This window comes from Mandrillus leucophaeus, unplaced genomic scaffold, assembly GCF_000951045.1.
Source record: "Mandrillus leucophaeus isolate KB7577 unplaced genomic scaffold, Mleu.le_1.0 Scaffold217, whole genome shotgun sequence".
Classification (NCBI taxonomy): domain Eukaryota; kingdom Metazoa; phylum Chordata; class Mammalia; order Primates; family Cercopithecidae; genus Mandrillus; species Mandrillus leucophaeus.
Genome location: NW_012102221.1, coordinates 1,278,467 through 1,285,156, shown reverse-complemented (window position 1 = coordinate 1,285,156; position 6,690 = coordinate 1,278,467). Strand labels below are relative to the sequence as shown.

The 6,690-nt window shown below is 37.7% G+C and overlaps 1 pseudogene; it reads right to left on the bottom strand.

Annotated features, from left to right (window-relative positions):
• Window positions 1–384: 384 nt before the first annotated feature.
• On the bottom strand, window positions 385–3,089 carry LOC105540249 (annotated as a pseudogene).
• Between the last annotated feature and the right edge of the window lie 3,601 nt (window positions 3,090–6,690).

Genomic DNA, 6,690 nt, shown 5'->3' with positions numbered 1-6,690 from the left:
ATTCATTTATGTTTTGCTTCAGGATTTTTTACCTATGTTTAAGAGAGATATTGGGCTATCATTTTCTTTACTTATCATGTTCTTCTTAAGGTTGGCTATCAAGTGGTGCTTGCCTCATAATAGTAGTTTGGAATAATTTTTTCTTTTTCTATTCTTTGAGAGAGTTTTTATGAGGCTGAGGTTATTTCTTTCCTAAATATTTGTAAAAATTCACAGTTGATCCATTTATATCTGGAGTTTTCTTGGTGAGAATGTTTTTTAATAAAAGACTCCATTTTTCAATAGATAACCACATCTTGTATTTATTTGTTTCAATTGTGACATTCAGGATGTCTGTTAGTTTCAGTTGTAATGAGACATTTATGGAATCCTCTTCTTGTGACCTCATACCCTGGTTACACCTTGGGGATTCACTGTAGTCTCTTGATCCACAGCTTTCAGTTGCCCATCAAGTGCTTTCTGTGGCCCCTCAAGTGCTTTCTGTTTCAACATCTGATCAGTGTTATGAAGCATGGCTGGGTTATATATTATAATTTTCAGGGCCATTATTAAAACTAACCATACCATTCTTTTGCTTAATACTTGCAAAAATTTTGCCATCTTCTATCACGCTTTGACATATTTTTCTGCCTTTTAAGGTCTAGCTATCTGCACATGTTTTGCCATACCTTGTAAGGATAGTGCTAAAAAGTCTTTGTAAGCCTTTGAGTGTTGTTCTTATAAAGAGATAACAAGCATTGCTTCACCAGCCTTTTTTAGTTATCGTAAGTAATAATTTCACTGTGCTTGTTTACCAGGTTCAGATTTTGGAGTTCTGAGGGATTCCTGGTTGAATAGACTTGTGCTAATTCATAGTATGCATTGCTAAGGAGCTTAATGAATCCACCAGTAATTTGAGATCTATATTTGGTAGCTATTGTACTCTGACAAGTAATATCAAAAAAACTATAATCAAAAACTATAATCAACTTTTTACGTGATTCTGAAGTCATCCTCACAGAGTTATCAAGAATTCTCGACAGAAATGTGGTTATAATTAAGCATTTGTCAGGCTGCCCTTTGACCCACTTCCTTGAAACTGAAAGTCCTGTTGCACTGGGGACTGACCACTTGCATCCCCACTCTTTCTATAGGTAGGATATTTGACCTTAGAATCACAGGGCTTTTGCTTAAAACAGGATCTCTGACACTGGAATCATAAAGCTTTTGCTTAAGAGCTGCTTAAGCAGATCCTGACTTCCAGCAGGACAATAGAGGTCAACCGGTCTCAAGGCCCCACAGAAGACCTGAATGAGCATAAGAATACGGTTTCTTCACCTGCTGGCCCCATGACTTCACCCTGCACAATTCAGCCAATCAGTGATCTCTACACTCCAGCCCATGCCAAAACCCTTAAAATTCCTAGCACTAAACTACTCAGGGAGACAAAGTTTGAGTTTTCCTCCCGTCTCCTCATTTGGCAGCCCTACAGTGAAACCTCTTTCTCCGTTGCAAATGGGTATATCTATGTATTGACTTGCCACACTCATGGGGCAACAAACATGATTTCAATCCAACATGATATGACAACCTGACATGGCAAGAGTGGGTTCAGCTTGTTCAGAAGGTAAAGGACTCTTCAGCCGGTGCAGGTCATCCCTCCTGAGAGGAGTAACATAAACAGTTCTTTGCATCATTGTTTCCTATTTTACAATGTGCCTAGGATTTTGTCTTTAATTCAGCTATGGTAATGCCAGTAGATCAGGAGTCAAACACCATTGAAAAGATAGTTTGGGCCGGGCATGGTGGCTCATGCCTGTAATCCCGGCACTTTGAGAGGCTGAGGCAGGCAGATCACTTGAGGTCAGGAGTCCAAGACCAGCCTGGCCAACATGTTGAAACCCATCTCTACTAAAAAATACAAAAATTAATCAGGTGTGGTGGCGCAGACCTTTAATCCCAGCTGCTCAGGAGGCTGAGGCAGGAGAATCACTTGAGTTCAGGAGGCGGAGATTGCAGTGAGCTGAGAACACGCCACTGCACTCCAGCCTCGGTGACAAAACAAGACTCAATAAATAAATAAATAAATAAATAAATAGAAGAAAAGCTAGTTTATCACTCATGGTTCCCAAGAGAGGGGCATGACACACTGAGGGCCACAGGAGGAGGCACAGGGGCAGTCAGGAGGGAGAAGGGGAAGTATGGACCAGGGCCAATACTGTCCTTTTTGAGGCAGTAAATGATCGAGGTAGGGTAGAAAAGCTGAGCGGTGGTAGCATTGGATAGTTTGAATAATTTCAGCAGACTCTGGGACATGAAGGTCATCCCTAGTTATCTGGTACCCTCCTCTGGGGCGATTTAGGGCAGGAGGAGAATGCCCTGTGCTGCAGGAGCCTGATGAAGGAAAGCGGATGTGGATATGTACTTGGGATTTGCTGGCTTGCATACCACAGGTGTGCTCACAGGAAACTTGTTAGCCTTCTCTAGGAAATTAGCTAATTAACAGTCCCCCCACCCCCAGGTCCACAAGACTCCAAATATGTCAAAGCATCGTAAAATACAGAAAGTAGAAAATATGATTAATACAGCTCCATTCTCTTTACAGACATCCGTCATAACCGTGTCAAATGCTGAAAGGGCAGGCTTAAAGCATTTTGTCTGCAAACAAAGCTGGCAGAAATCAGCATGTATTCGGGTCAGCTGGTTTGTATTCATCCGCAGCTTGTTCTAGCTCCTCTAAGGATGCCAAGTCCTCCCAGGGGCTGTTTTCTTTCCACAAATTCATTTGTTAACTGATGGCATAGCCCAGTAAAAGTATTTGTTGCATATTGAATGTGCTCCCCATCACAAGCACTGATGAAAAGTGAAACCTGTGAGAACAGTGTTTCCACGTCAGGAACAGTAGGCATGGAAAACCTCACAAACAAAACAGCAAGAACCCTCAAAAGATGTTCCTGTATATCAGGAGCCCCAAGCACAATACCCAGATGATGTAAGTTCTTTGCAGGGAATTCTCTACTCCAGTCAATCAGTTCACAAAGCTGAGTCATTTGCCCTTGAGTTGAGAGCTGTGGTTCATTGGTCACATATTGCTTTGGGGAAGGCATCATTCCCTGATACAACCCAAGTGGTAGAGGCAGCTTGGGCAGGACTAGGTGGCCACACTGGGAGGAAGGACTGCCGCAATTTAGCAGAGGGATTCAAACATTTTTCCAGGAGTGGATAAGCTAATTTACAAGGGACCGAGACAATAATCCGGATTTTGTGGCACTGGCAAAAAGATAAACCTGTAGATCAGTTGAACAGAATTGTGAGTTCACAAATAAACTCGTACATTTACAGTTCATTGACTTGGACAACAGTGCCCAAAATCAATCAATGGGGAAAAAATAGCATGCACCAATGGTTCTGGGACAACTGAATAGACATAAGCGAAAGAATAAGTGTGCACCCCCTTGCTCATCCTGTTTATAAAGATTAACTCAAAATCTACCATAGCCCTAAATATGAGAGCACCCCAAAAGCACAAGCAACAACAGCAACAAATATAAATTGGACTACATTAAAATTTAAAAATTTTAAAAATTAAAAAATGTCTTGATACCATCAAGAAAATGAAAAGACAATCCAGAGAATGGGAAAAAATATTTGAAAACTCATTTATCTGACAACGAACTTGTATTCACCAACACTATGTAAAGAACTCTTACAGCTCAATAATAAAAAGACAGATAATCCAATTTAAAAAATGAGGGTAGAACCTGAACAGACATTTCTACAAAGTAGATACACAAATGGCCAATAAACACATAAAAAGATGTTCAACATCATTAGACATTAGAAAAATGCAACTCAGAAGCACAATGAAATACAAATCCACCCTCACTGGGGTGATTATAACCAAAGAAACAGACAACAACGTGTGTGAAGAAGGATGTGGAGAAACTCGACTTCCCATTCCTTGCTGAGAATATAAAATAGTCCACCTGCTTTGGAAACATTCTGGCAGTTCCTCACAATGTTAAACCCAGAGTTACCGTATGACCCAGCATTTCGATCCCAGGTATATAGCCAAGAGAAATGAATACATACGTCCATACAAAAGTTTGTACATGAATGTTCATAGCAGTGCTATCCGAAATAGTAAGAAGTAGAAATAGCACAAATGTCCTTAAACTGATGAGTGGATGGATAAATGTGGTCTGCTCATATGGTGGATTATTATTTGAATCAAATAAATGAAAATAAAAGGAATAAAAATAATGATACATGCTACAACAGGGATGGACCTTGAAAACATTACACTAAGTGAAAGAAGTCAGTCACAAAAGCCACATATTTATATAAAGTATTGAGAGTATTCAGAATAGCCAAGTTTATAAAGACAGAAAGCACATTAATCCTAATATCTAGGGCTGAAGACTGTAGGGAAGAAGGATTATGAGGTGAATGCTAATGATGATAGGATTTATTTTTGAGTTAATAAAAGTTCTCCAAACTTGGATTGTGGTCATGCTGTCCATTTCTATGAATATACTAAAAACCATTGGATTGTAAACTTCAAGTGTTGATTTTATGGCATGTCAATTATGCACTAATAAAACCGCTAAAAACGTTGCTCAGAAAATGCAATAAAAATTACCTTGAAGTTTGAAAAGACAACGATTTAAATTTATTTAAATTACATCAGATTATAATACTTAAATTTTATGTAGTAATACTTAGGTTTATTTTAAAGTTGTCACCACTTATTTAAATATGCAATCGTGAGCCTGGTAGTTGGTTACCAACTCAATTTCTGTGCTTTGACCAACATCATTGAATTTGAAAGGCAATGTAATATAAGGTCATGAGGGCCTTCCACATTTTTCTACCAGAAATGATGGTAAACCTAGTTAAAGATGGTCTCTTATACAGTTGACAGGAAATCCTGATCTACCTGGAAAAATCTCTCACTGATATTACAAGACCATGTCCCTTCAAAAGTAGTAACTCATTGCTAGAGAAGGGTAACCTCCCATTTTCATAGCACACTTTTTTAAGAAGTCCTTGATAAGACTCATTTCTATATGTGAGTCACAATTTTTCCCTATAAGTTCACACTCTCAATTATTTAGTGCTCACAGTATAGGTATAATGATACAGAGCTCAATAGTAAAAATGTATATGGTGTCCCTCCTCCTGTGGCTATAGGCCTGACAATGAAAAATGGAAAATTCAGATAATTGAGAATCTTCACAATGAGTGATAACGTTTAAAGCCCCAAAGAACATGAAACTAGATAGAGAATAAATCTATTGATAATCTCTAGTTTTAAGTAGCTATGGGTGGCAGAAACTATGTATAATTATATGTAATCCTCCAGAAAATCCTGTACAGATACAAATGAAAAAACATAAACTCAGAGAGGCCAAGCAGGTAGTCTAAGGCTACACAATTAATAAGCACATACAGACTATAAATAAAAATTTTAAAAATATCCCCAGCTCATGTCAAATACAGTAACAGATGTTGACAAGAATGTGTAGAAACTGGAATTCTCATTCCTTGTTGAGAATATAAAATGGTGTCCCCCACTTTGGAAACACGTTGGCAGTTCCTCAAAATGTTAACCATAGAATTGCGATGTGACCCAGCATTGCAATCCCAGGTATATCCCCTAAAGACAGGAGAACATAAGCCCATATAAAAATTATATAGAAATATATACATAGATGCATATATGTATACATATTTAACCAGTAGTAGAGTTTCAAACTAAAAGCATTAATGTTTCATGTCAGTTTACAAAGTTTATTCAACAAGGCTCAGAGATGGTCAGTGGCTTGCTACGAGTTAACTAGCTAGTTCAATTACAACCAAGACTAGACTCCAGTGTAAGACTTTTGGTGAAAAAGTATTTAGAAATGTATCAAGGGATTCCTGTGGTATAATCCCCTACCTTTGATGAATACTGAGATTTCTGTTCTAGGTCAAGGAGCTGACATCTTTTGTTAACTTTTCTTTTTTCTCTTCTCGGTCCTGTTTCACTCTAAGGGTTTGAATTGTAAATTCTATTATAAATATTCACTTTGATTTTTTCATCTTTTACAATTTTCCTCCTTTCTATCCAGAAGCTGATTATTAAGAGCTAAATGTGCCTATTCAAATGAACTAGGAAGTCGAATAATTGTACGGTGGAATTCGAGCCCCAGTTCTTTTGGGAAGGTGGTAATAGTCTAACTTGACTAACCAGCTTTTTAAAAAATCCGCTGAGCAATACTATTCAATTGTACTTCACTTAAGTAATGTAGATTTGGAACCAGTCAAAACTGCCTACTTTACAAAAACTCTTCTTCTTAACTTACTAGTTCCAAAACATAAAAATATTAACTTTCAGAATATGTCTTCAGTAATGAGTTCTGCCAATTTAAAAGTAAGAAAGTCTAGCAGAATATGTGAATGCCAAAAGAAGAATAATAGATGAAATTCAAGAAATCTATAGACGGTCTTTAGATTCAGTATTTTTCATATTCTTGGTACATTGGCTCATTTCTTTCTCTTTCTTGTTTCTAAACTCCCAATCAACATAATGATGTATTGCTAACCAATTTGGTGATATTTTTACATTCATTAGAGTACTAGAGGCTATATTATTTAAAATATTTCTTTGTGCCCTGTTACTTTGGCCTGCTTTAGTTTTACTCCTTTTCCTTTATTTTTAATGGCTTT